We start from the raw sequence: 12,893 nt of genomic DNA, 5'->3' as shown, positions 1-12,893 counted from the left end.
GCCATTAAAAAACTTGGTTAACGATCTTCGATTGCGTACCGGACCAAGGAACCAAGGTTTACCCACTTGTAGAGGGGATGTGGGAGCCATTGCTCAACATCATTTATGAAACCCCTGAGGTTTTGGTTCAGGCTAAACGGATGCTGGACTCTCACACGCTGCGCGCGACTGGTCATTTCTCTCCGAATAACTGTAATTGAATTGTTGGGGCTATGGCTGTAACATGTGGCCAGTAATTTGACGTTCGGCTCAGCAACGCATCGTTCACGTCGATTACACGTTCAGGGTCAATCAGTCGCTATAAGGCTAATGCCAATCGAGCCGTAGCATATGGAGACGAGTGTCTAAAAACGTTTAGGTCAATCACCAGATAGTCGGTTTATGCGCAGCATGATGACAGAGCACGATCTGTCTCGGGTCACTGCCTGACGAAGGGATCGAGCGAAGCACAAGAGGTCAGGGGGCGGATTTCCCCACCCAAGCGTCATCACTTCTTACACAGCCTGTATAATCCCTTTCTGTTAACACCCCTAGTAAAACGTTGAATAATGCATATCAGCTTACAAACTCACCCAACCCAAATCCAACATACGTGTTTTTTTCAATTGTCACTAGAATGCCATCTTCGGCAGATATGATTAAAAAAAATTAAATGAGCTTTTTTATATAGTATTGCATTAAGATAATATTCAGGCCTAAACAATAAATATTAGTTAATATGTCAGCGTTCTTGCAAAATAATATCCCATCACATGGGTTGGGTCATGTGGATGGCGAAGTAGTGTCTTTTTTACTTGTGAAAGTAGTGGAGGAAGGGGCAACCCGGCTTCACGTGTATCTGTCAGCTGTCTGACCGCTCACCGCACGATATTTTTTTAATGCGGGGTAAGGATGAGAATGGGGGATACGCGAGACCGAATGATGCACTAGCAGAGAAACAGTACTTCTGAAGCCAAAATCGAGCAGGAAAGAGTGTATGATGTATTGCCGCTTTTAATGAATACGATCTCGTTTGTTTTGTTTCAAACCGCTTCACGAAGCTTGTTGGCGTGGTCAATTTCACCCAGTAGTGAACGCCCTTTTCAAAGGCAAACCATAGCGAATGATCCAGAGTAGAATGTCAGATGAGCCGTAGAGCACGATATATATTAATCGGTCTGCAACGTAGCTAAAAAATGATTGCGTAGGGGTTTCCCCAATTGCACTGGCACATCGTTCAATTGCCGCTGCTTTTGGTCCCGCACTGTCACTGGTTTATCTTGTCTGAGCGATAGACTAGAGACACAAGTGTAAAAAGTTCACAAGAGCACGAACGATAGGCGTCGGTAGGCAGCACCATACTCCCTCTTGATGACATGGATGGGAGTAACAGATTAGTACAGCCGGCATTCGCTGATATAAATTTTTTGAATTTTCAAGCACTCATTTAGGAATCAAGTAGTAACATGAGCTAACGTAGTGCGCAAGTATAGTACTCTAATACCCAGTCCCTACAATTATAGCTACTAGAAACCTCTGGTTGTAATACACAAATGAGGTGTCGGGCACCGAGAATGTACGCGAGCATGGACATATGTCCCTCATCAGCGGCAGAAAGTTAAGCTCTGAACTCGCTGGTATTGAGGCGTCTTGAAAACGACTCACGAATCTGCCTTTACGGCCTAAAACGTTAGGAAGAAATAAGCGGTGGTAATGTGCATGCCGAGCGCTCACGCCTTCATCTTTCCATCAACTTGGAACGCAGAAAGTTTGTTCGTGCGACCGTGATAGATAGATACCGAAGTAGCGTCAAGTGAAGGCAACTGGCGCCTTCCCCACTAAAACGGTAGACAACAAGTCTAACGCTATCAATAAGGTTCTTGTTCAGCGTGGGAGGTGAGACGTTGTGCTCCTAATGTGACCTGGTGTCATTGCGCTTCGGTGCCAGTGGTAAGCATCATCGGGATTACAGTTTCGGCTTGCGTCGCAGTTACGTGACTTAGCTCCTCCCGTCCGGTCGATGACTGGTGGGCTAGGCTGGCATGTTTAAGAGAAGTCAAGCTCGCTTTGGACGCGACACATATCGACTTTCCGCTCAACTCGATCTTGGTCGTTGGACGAGCTACACAGTTCTACGAGATTTAACATGCTGAGCGCAGCCCGATACTAGCATGCTAGGCGTTTAAATAAACTAGGCGTTTATAGTACTCTGAGATTGATTCTTAACGAAACTAGGCGTAAATAGTACTCTGAGATTGATACTTAAACTTTTCTAACCCGCGCGAATGCGTTGGTCTACGCTACGTTATGGTAAGTCACCTTGGCTGGACGGTAGAACGGTGCGTGGCGAGGGACCGTAATCAATCCCCTGCGTATTGTCGCGGTATTCCTCCTTGATCGGGGTCGTGTACCTTGCAGACCGACCGTAGGAACTTTTAACGTATTAAACGTAAAACAAATGTATTGATTGTCTTCTCAGTTACTTGTGAGGTAAAGAGGAAAAACACGACTGAGCTGCTCTCCTCGACGTCCACGAGAGAGCAGCTCCCTACCGCTCTACAGATCCTCCTACGTGGCGGTCCACTGCAGATCTTGAGATCAGCCGTCGACAGGCGTTCCTTTTTATGCCGGGAACGACGACGTCGGAGGCGAATGACCCAGTTAGTTAGACGTGGTGCGCTTCACCTGAAACGCGTTGAGCTTCTGAGTGCATTCGGCGAGAAGGTGGAGTCCCTCATCCAGCCGTATACCGTGACAATTCTCCCCGACTTCGACTCGGTGCCCTCGCCGAGCAGATTCGCCCGAGCCCGGCTGCACGGTACCGGACGGATGAAGAATGGAAGCGCCTCCCTCGAGCGTTCCACTGGAGGCGACATTCGAAGACGAAGGGACAGAAAAATCCTTGCCAACGGGAACGCCACCTTCCAAAGCTTCGTCCCTCGAATTTACTCCGCTGTCACACACTCCCCGTAATCGCACGACACTAGCACGTTCTCTCTCTTCTCGGCGCGCCATCCGCCGGGCCAGACCATCCCAATCGCGCCTAACATCGTGACTAGTTACTCCACTCGATCGAGACTTGGTATACAGGCGTCGAGCGTGGCTGTAGGCGCCGATAGAGACAACAGCAGCGTTCCAAAAGACACATTCACTCGCAAAATCCCAGTAGATATCCATTAGTAGCACCAGCAAAGCGACACCCATCCATCCACACAACACGCCTTCTACTCCTTCATACGCCAGCCGAGGCATGTAAACTACTGCAGCCAGTAGCAGCGACACCAACAGGTAAAAACCAATCACAAAATCACTCGCACGCTCCAAACCCGCGATCGTGGCTTCATAAATTGCCCGTAAATATCGACAACTAGCGTTCCAGTTTACTTGTAGGGCGTCGGAGATAAAGACGCAGCAAGTGTGATAGAGTGCCTCGTTCCATTTCAGCACTAGGCGTCCCACGATGCCGAACCCAGCTTCATAGTCCCGTAGGACCGCGATAGGTATCAGGAACGAGAGTGTCACCAGTGCCCAAACATACGCACGCGGAGGTAGCACCAGGGCTTCTTCACCCCGGACCGTCTTCAAGTACCGGTCACCACACGTGTAGACAAAGAAATACGCAGACGAACACGCCTCCAGCATACTATCCGCGAAAGCCCACGCGACTCGGCGTAGTGGCGTAGTCACAACCCAGCCAGCTACTCCTACCACGGCACCTCTCAATAGCGTTACCTCGCTGTCGTTGCCGGCAGCCAGCGCCCAACTCAATAGCGTGCCCCACGGCGACCAGCCCGCCGTCATCTTGCAAATCTTCGAATCAAAGAACCGTTGGGACCTTGCACGTTCGACCCGTTAATGAGACGGTTCAGATGGCGTCAGATTCTTCCGAGTCGGAAATTGTCGGGCGTACCCCATCAGCGCCCGTTCCCAGGAAACGTCTCACGCACGTGTCCTTTACCAGCCACTAATGTCGGGGTCCGTGAAACCTGTCAGTTTCCGTTTCCCCTCGTATCCAGCCCAACGCCGATGTCGTCCCGCCTTACTGCAACGGAGAAGGCGCGCATGCGGGCCTTCTTGGAGGAAGCTTTCGACAGGGACGAACACGGCACGCCCGGAGAGGACGCCAAGACGCTGAAGCAACAGTTCTGGGCCGAGATGCGATCTCACCTGGGCGGCAACGGCCTTTCAACTGGCCTCCCGTCGTTGGACCAGCTTGCAGAGGACGTCATAGACGGCAAGGCGGGAGCGTCACTGTCGGGCACTGTCGTCGTAGTACCAACGCCGGCTGGAACCAGCGTTCCGGTCACAGCGCCTGCCGTGTCTTCGGCGGCGTCGACCGCGAAAACCTCGTCGGGCAAGAAGTCAGCCTCTTCCTCCAAGAAGCCGCCCACTAAGTCATCGGAAAAGTCGTCTGTGAAGAAGCCGTCCAAGAAGTCGTCGGAGAAGAAGTCGTCGGCGAAATCGTCGAAGCGTAAGGCCAGCAGCGACTCTTCTGAAGTCAAGCCGTCTCCAAAGAAGCAGCGCTCCTCTGACAAGGGCAAGAAGGCGTTCCCGTTACCGTCGTCCGAGTACGGAAAGCTGGTGGAAGCGAACACCGAAGCTCCGGTGGTCGTGCTCAAGGCGATCGCAGCAGTTCTCGCCAAAGCGGAGGCGGCCGGGAAGAAGCCGTGGTGCTTGGCGTTCCCCTGGACAGGTCGTCCATTCTGGTACGACCCACACGAGTTCCGGCACGTCTATCGCGCACACTGGCGGTTTTGGATGGCCCACCGTTGCGCCTTATGGAAGTGGGCGTTCCACGCGCCCCTCGAGTCCGGACAACCCGTGAATCTTTGTCGCAAGCGGAAACTTCGCGCCGTTCGGGCCCGTCTCGCCTTTACAAGCTTCTGCATCGAGACTTGGGGGTTTTACGCCTTTCTCGAGAAGTAGGAGCAACAGCCCGAGATGTTTTGGCTGGGCGGGCAGCCTGGGCGTTCCAACCGCGAAGGCTCTACCTACGTGGGGCACCGCGCCGAAAGTTTGACGTACTTGGAGAGTCACGACCGCGACAGGTACCAAGCCACGGTGGAGAACGCTCTGGACCCAGCCAAGATTGACGCGTATGGCTACGACAATCTGCGTTCCATCTTGGAGACGACAGACGCGTTGAACCCTACAACGGACGAGCCAAACCGGCTTTCGCTCAAAGCTCTGGCGCGCGTTCGCCGGGACCTGATGTCCAATATGAAGCCGAAAGCGTCGTGGTCGGGTGCCAGGACTGAGGAACCTTGGAAGTCGTTGATCATCAACTTGGAGATCAAGAAGCTCCAGGACAAGCTGACGCCCAAAATCGCGGACAGCTCTTATGAGCTCCCTACGACTCGACTCCCGTCCAGCAAGGAACGCAGCCGCGAATGTTGGTCCGACTTCGAAGAGGAGCCGGACGAAAAGGAGGAGAAGGCGGCCGTTCCCGGCGATGACGAAGGAGAAGTCCAGGTCGCAGAAGAAGAAGATGAAGCCGCCGACAGTGGAGGAGACGACGGTGAAGCTGAAGCAGAGGACGAAGAGGCTCCGATAAAGAAGACGAAGCCGACGACAAGTCCGCCCACAAGTAGGTTTGGTGCTCCAAAACGCATAATCGTTCCACTCGTAGCTAACACTTAATTTCAGCGCTCCATTTCTCATCCTTTCCATTCGTTTTCCATCGGACGTTCTCTCGTCTGCACGCATTGCCTCTCTTCACACGCCCACTTCCACTAACACATTGCCGCTTGTAATCCTTCGGCCTTCACCCAAGGCTAAACTATCTCGTAGCGCTCCTCGTTAGCGTCCACGGTGACGGTCTCAACCTACGCCATCCACATTCGAAGAGAGTCGTCGCCCTCCAACAGGACGCCGCCCTACCGTTCCAAAATCGCTGCTTCCATAGTCGAACCAGGTATAGTAACTCTTGGCCAGCGCTCCAACATACAAAAATACAAATACACCACACCCAGCGTCAGAAGGTAAACTTCAAACGCCCAGAGGCGCGACTTGTCAGTCGCACCTCTCCCTCTAGCTGGGGGACCAGTTAGAACACGATTTCTGCGTCGTCGACGTCGGCATTAGCCTCGATCAACCTGGCGCTCTTTCATAACTCCGGCAGACCCTTCCGTCGACGATCGGCGTCCTCAAGCGCGCTTATCAGCGTTCCAAAATCGGGCGCTAACGCAGCCCGCGACAGCCAGAAGATCTCGTACGTGGCGGTAAGCACCAAATACTGCAGTTCATTCTTCTCGACTCTCTTCGCAACTATATCTACAATCGGAGAAGAGACCCCGGCGAACGCGGTCTCTTCCCCGCCGATAGATAAGCGTTCCACAAAGCTTGTAGCCGGATGATCCTCCAGTTGCAAAGGTGCATCCTCGTCGTCGGCGTCCCCTTCTAACGTTTCCGGCACATCATCTGCGAACGGCCGACTCCACCGACCACGAAAGCGCTTCAGGCGATTCACGTTCACAGTGACGACTTTGCTGGGGTGGGAGGGAATTGCAACCTTGTAGGCGTTCTCCCCGACTTGGCCGACAAATCGGTACGGACCGTGTCAAGAGAACGCCAACTTCTTCGACTTGCGTTCCCCTACTCGAGCTCTACAAAACTGATACACTCAAACGGCCTCACCTTCCTCATAGGTGACCTTCACTTGGTTTTCTAGTCGCTTCTCGTGTCGGTCCTGTGCCTTGAGCAGCTGACGTTCCACGAGTCGTCGAGAGTCACGCATCGAACTGTACAATTTACGCCTGTAAACAGCGACTTCATTGCTCTTCCAGTCTTTGCCCGTGTTTAGGAACGCTAGGTCGATCGACAAGACAGGGTCTCTGCCGTACAGACTAAAGAACGGGGTGTCGCCTAGGCCTTCGTGATAGGCCGTCCGGTATGCAAACAAGACTCTGGGCAAGTACACGTCCCAGTCAGTCTGCGTCTTGCTCACGAACATGCGCAACATGCCCATCAGCGTTCCATTGAAGCGTTCCATTGAAGCGTTCCACCAGGCCTTGGATCTGTGGGTGGTACGCGGCGCCAAACAACTTTTAAATGCCCAAGGTCTGATACAGCGACTTAGCCAGATCCGACGTAAAGTTTGAACCTCGATAACTTAGGAGTCGCTCCGGTACTCCATGACGACAGATCACCCCCTCAAACATCGCATTTACAAACGAGATCGTGTCCAGAGATTCGACCGCGAACGCCTCGGCCCACCGCATGAAATAATCCACTAAAACCAAAATATACTTGTTTCCTCTAGGTGTGACCACTAGAGGGCCGATAGCATCTACAACCAGCAACGAAAACGGTCCGGACAGGTCCTGAATCGGCATTCGTTGCATGAGTCCCGCTCTCCAGGGCCTACGGCCCTTTTCACCACTATATATCGAGCACTCTCGCACGTACTCGGCTACGTCTTTTCGCCAGCCGTGCCAGTACGCATGTCTTCGGACTTTGTCAGCGGTCTTCGTCTTGCCAAGGTGAGCGGAGAAGATGTCGGCGTGACAGTAGTGTAAGACAGTCTCTATGAAGGGGAGCGGAACGGCAGGAGCGCTAATAGTCCTAGCGGGACCAGCGCGCGCTCCCAGGTGGACCAGACGCATCAGAACGCTATTGCGAATCAGGTAGTGCGGAGACATCTTCAACACTGTCACTCGAAGTTGTGGGTCGACATCTAGCGCTCCGTCCTTCAGGAACGCTCTCAGTGCTCGCATCCATGGCACGCGTTCCTGCTCTTCCACAAACTTGTCGTAATCTAGACCAAAAACGTCGATGGGCGAGGGGTTTGTAAGCGGGGCTCCCTCCTGCAAGTCTTCTTCTTGCTCCACTTGCGTTTGAGGTTCCGTCACCACCGCAGGTTCAGTAACCGAGTCATCCCCGGGAGCAGCCGTTCCAGTCTGCTCCCCGACTTGGACTAGACCGTCGCCCGTGTTAGTCTCCAGCGCTCCAAGAGAAGTTACCGTTCCGTCTTTAGAAGGAGGAGTGTCGTCTCCGTCGTTCAGGAGATCAGTCATTCGAATGACACTTACCACCGAGGCATCAGGTCGGTGATACAGCCTCGACAAACCATCAGCATGGCCCATAGATGTCCCAGGTTTATGATATACCTTAAACCTTAACTGTGATATATCCATCGCCCACCGTGCCAACTTAGCGTTGGACGTTCGGGTTTCTTCTCCAAATATCCATGTTAGCGCTTGATGATCAGTGTACAAGTCAAATTCCGCATGATCCAGGTAGCAACGAAATTTACGCGTAGCCCACACTATTCCCCAGCACTCTATCTCCGCTGTGCCACTTGTCTTGTTAATCCAATTCCTCTGAGATCCCACCAACATCTTACTCGCTCTGTCACGCCTATCGATCTCCTGCATGAGGCACGCTCCAACCGCTAAGTGAGAAGAGTCCACATAAAGTTTGAACTTTTTCTTGAAGTCCGGATAGACGAGGATAGGGGGCTTCACCAGAGCGCGTTGCAGCTGACGACACGCGGCCTCGCAGTCGTCGTTCCATCGGAACTCTACCTCCTTCTGCTTTAAGCGTTCCAACGGAGCAGCGATCGCCGCGAAGCCGGGTATATAACGCCTAAAGTAGCTAGCCAAGCCGAGGAACGCTCGCACCGTATGCAAGTCGTGAGGTCTCTCTATGCTCATCACTGCTTACGCTTTTTCCGGGTTGGGCAATATCCCAGTAGGGTTCACAATATGGCCTAGAAACGCCACCTGGTCCGTTCCCCAATGACACTTCTTCATCTTCAGTTTGAAGCCAGCTTCTCGAAAGCGTTCCAAAACCTGACGCACTCGAATCAGATGGGTCGGAAAGTCCGAGCTGAACACGACACAATCATCTAGGTAAACCAGACACGCTCGCCACTTCAAATCAACCAGCACGTTCTCCATAAGTCGTTCGAACGCAGGGGCAGCATTACATAGCCCGAAAGGCATGACTAGCCATTCGTACAGCCCAAACTTGCTCGTGAAAGCTGTCTTCTCCACACTACCAGGGTTCATGGGAATGTTCCAGTATCCCGACGCAATATCCATAGTCGAGAAAAGCTTAGCGTTCCCAAGCACGTCTAGGATGTCGTCGATTAACGGCATCGGGTAGCTGTCCTTTACCGTGACAGCGTTCAGCTTTAGATAGTCGATGCAAAACCGGATTCCTCCATCAGGCTTGCGTATCATCAATACAGGACTGGCCCAAGGGCTAGTCGAGGCCGTATTAGGCCCAAGTCGAGATACTCCTGGATTTCGGATTCCATCACGTCGCCCTCTGCCTTAGACACTCGGTAAGGAGGTTGCCTGATAGGTGTGTGCGTTCCCGTGTCGATGTGGAGCTGTAAAAGCTCTGTCCGTCCGGGTTTCTTGGAGGTCTCGACGAAGAGGTCTCTCAGGCCCTTCAGCATTTCAGCAAAGAGACGCCTCTGTTCCGCCCCAAGCGAAGAGTCCTGGAAGTCCACCACGAAATCGTCCTCGTCCTTGTCGCTCATGGCTGAGGCCATCTCGGCCTCAATCGTTCCCGACGGGCCAGTAGCGTGTCCAGTCGAACGACTTAGGACATCACTGAGGCTCTCCCGTGCTCCGTCAGATTCGGGAACGCTCGCCACAAAAGCAGACTCTGGAACGATCGTCACGGAGGCGACGTGAGTTCCCGACTTAATCTCGACCTCCTCTGTCGACGCGTTACATACCTCGACTAGTACAGAGCCTTCAGACACCGTGCACAGCGTCCTGGCGACTTGTAGGGACGTATCAGATCCGGGAACGCCCTCCACTAAGATGACGGACTGACCCTTCACTGCTCCTCTGACGCTCGACCTTACTAACGCTTGGCTCCCGGGCTTCAGGCGGACCGTCGACGATACGGTGGCTGCGATGGTCTCTTCGATCCTTGTCTCGCCCAGTGGGACCACATCACCGATCTCTTTTAGCGTCATAGTTTGTTCCTCCAAGTCGATCACCGCTCGGAACGCTCGCAGCGTATCCGTTCCAAAATAGCCACGAATAACCGGTCGGTCACTACGAAAGGGAGCGTCTTCTCCAGCGTTCCCAGAGTCACAGGCAGGTCGATTACGCCACTTACACGAACTCCATGGCCCGTCACGCCATCTAAACTTCCTGTGTATGGTCGAAGCGGCTCGGAAGCCCTTCCGAGTCGTTTCAACACGCGTTTGTCGACCAAACTAGCCATAGCGCCGGTGTCGGCCAACATCTCGCAGGGGCAACAGTCAATGTAGCCGTCCGATAGAGCTTGTATCCCTCCAACACTGCATATAACTCGTTTGCCTTCAGGCACCACACTATCATCATCATCGAAGACTTCGTAGCTCCGCTCGCACAGGCCAGATCGTCTCCGAGGCCGGGGGGCTCTCTTCGCGTCCACGAAATAAATCTCTGGCTCCTCTTCGGCTATTTCGAGCTTTTTAACTTCCAGCGTTTTGATTGGCAAACCAGGCGTCGCGCCCATTCGCAGAGTTTCTGTAGCGGTCGCCCCAACGGGTCCAGTTGTTTTTGGTGACGCAGGCGCCCTGTCGCGTAGGTTGTCGCAAATAGTCGCCGACCTCCGCCTCAAAATAACTTCTAGCCCAGACTATTGCGCAATTTAGGAACGCTTCGCTTAGCGTTCCCCCAACTTCACAAAGGTGGCTACGGAGCGCCCCTTCGTTCAGGGCGTTCCCAGTCGCGGCGTCACGCCGAGGGTCATCCTCACCCTCGTCACCTCTCTCTCTCGGAGGCTCCGTTGTTTTCGAAGGGAGACTTCTCTTTGCATCCCAATCCTGCTTCACGAGTTCGTACACCAGCCTTCGAACCTCTGCACGCCATCGAGACGGCAGCGTCCCGCCACTGTCTTCACAGTCTCCAGATACCGGGATGGTCGCTTCGTCCAGTCTGACGCACACGTTCCTTTCGAGCTCTCGTTCTACCATCTTGTCCGGCTCTGCAGTCTCATCGCACTCGCCCTCGCTTACAGCGACCACGTTGACCGTCGGCAGTTGCAAGCCCCTTGCTTGAACCTCCTTGAAGGCTCGATTGGCACGCTTCGCTACCGTCGACTTCTCTAACGCGTCAGCATACCAATCCAGCCAGTACTCTGGCGTCCCCATATCCCCAGTTGAGACGGCCCGTGTGCGTTCCAAGACAGCTTCCGGTATTCCAAGTGTCACGCTCATATCCGCCAGAGTCGGCTTTCCTAGTCCAGCAGCGTTCCGCTTGGCACGCTCTAGTATCCTCTCGTCGTCCAGCGGGAACAAACGATCTTCCAGTTCTTTCGCATATTCTTCGGGTTCACTTTTCACGCCCGAGGCTTCACCGAGTTCGAGCATATCCAGCTCCTTGTCAGAGAACAAACGGTCATAGCGACTGGCAGAATTCATTTCTTCGTTATGTCCTTCTTTCTCTTCTTCTCGCGCTACCGTCACCTTGTCCTCATCGTTCCCAGTTACCACGGCAGCCACAACTTGGCGTGCCTTGAGGCTAGCAGCCTCATCCACATTCGATTCGATAGCATCCTTGTACCTCGTAGAGCTGTTAGCCGGCACCGTTGCCTCCTCTACCGCTCTGCTATCCTCCGAGTCTTCCTCTGCTTCAGCGAAGCATACCTTTTTCGTCTCCCCGACGCCTGGGGTCCCTCTGGACCGCGTCGTAGTTCCGTCGACTTTCTCCTTCGACAAAGTACAGCGTTCCGTCGCCTCCACACTGCCGATTAGCGTCACGGAGGAGCGTTCCGTTGCTCCATCCGTGCTCTCGCTCCCTTGTTCCTGCTCGTCCCTCGAGCTACCCACATTTTTTCTGTTCACTTCCAACTGTCACACTCGCAATGAGAGCGCTCCGAGCGCGTTCACTAGTCTCCTTGCTACTCCCGAGAGCCCTATTAGGCTCCACCGCAATCTTCAATTCCTGTGAACCTTCAGCCCTCTGTGTGTCGCCAACTAGGCAAGAAGAAGGAGCGACACTTCCTTCCCCTCCCTCTTGCCCCCTTCATTGCTGGGACGTTCCGGTGGGAGTGGCTGCTCTCGTCGAGCTGGCGTTTCCCGCCAGACTACGAAGCTGTGCCAGTTCTGGGCAATTCGACATCGAGTGTCCCTTTTGCATGCAGAAGAAGCACTCTAGTCCACGACGCCCTCCATTCCGATTATTGCTAGTTGGCTTAGGCCAGTTATACTCCATCGAATAATGTCCGTCTCGCTGGCAGCGATTGCAGCGTCCTCTGCCTCGCGGACAGTTTTCCCTACTACAACCCTTTCGCTCGCAACGACCGTATACGATCTCGCCTTCAGTCGTTCGCGTGTCCGGTCTCTGTCGGACATTCAGCGGTCCAAGACTAGCGTTCCCATTTGAAGCTGGGCCGCTGGAAGCGTGTGGCGCTTGAGGGACACTCGGAGACACGACGTTAATGTGTCCAAGCTGCGTTCCAGATCCCTGTTGGTTGCTCAACATGATCTGATTCATCAATTGCAGTTGCTGAAGCACTTGCGACTGAGTAGACGCCTGAGCATGGGCACTCGTTGACTCCGTTTTCTCTCCGGCGAACTCGTCCTCTTCTTCGACAGGCAAGTGCTGATTCTTGTATAGCAGTAGCGCACACGCTTCCGGAATGGACGCTACCATACTACCATTCAGGACTGCTCTCATCTGCTTGTTGCGCAACCCGTCCATGAAGAACTCGAATTGCATGCGGGGCTCGGGGTAGTTTAGAGCTTCACACATCGTCGAAATTCAGTCGCCCCATTCTTCAGCCGACTCGCCGCGGTTTCTCTTAGCGGCCTTGAGTCTCTTCCAGAGTTGCGTCGGAGTCTGACAGATAAAGCGGTCGTGAAAACGCACCCTTAACGTCTCAAAGACATCGATCCTCGAGTTGTACCACCATTCCTGGCCCACTTTGCCTTTCAGGCATTGCTCGAAGGCCGTTAATCT

The sequence above is a fragment of the Phytophthora infestans genome, genomic scaffold (genome assembly GCF_000142945.1).
Source record: "Phytophthora infestans T30-4 supercont1.79 genomic scaffold, whole genome shotgun sequence".
Lineage (NCBI taxonomy): Eukaryota > Oomycota > Peronosporomycetes > Peronosporales > Peronosporaceae > Phytophthora > Phytophthora infestans.
This window is presented reverse-complemented; position numbering follows the sequence as displayed.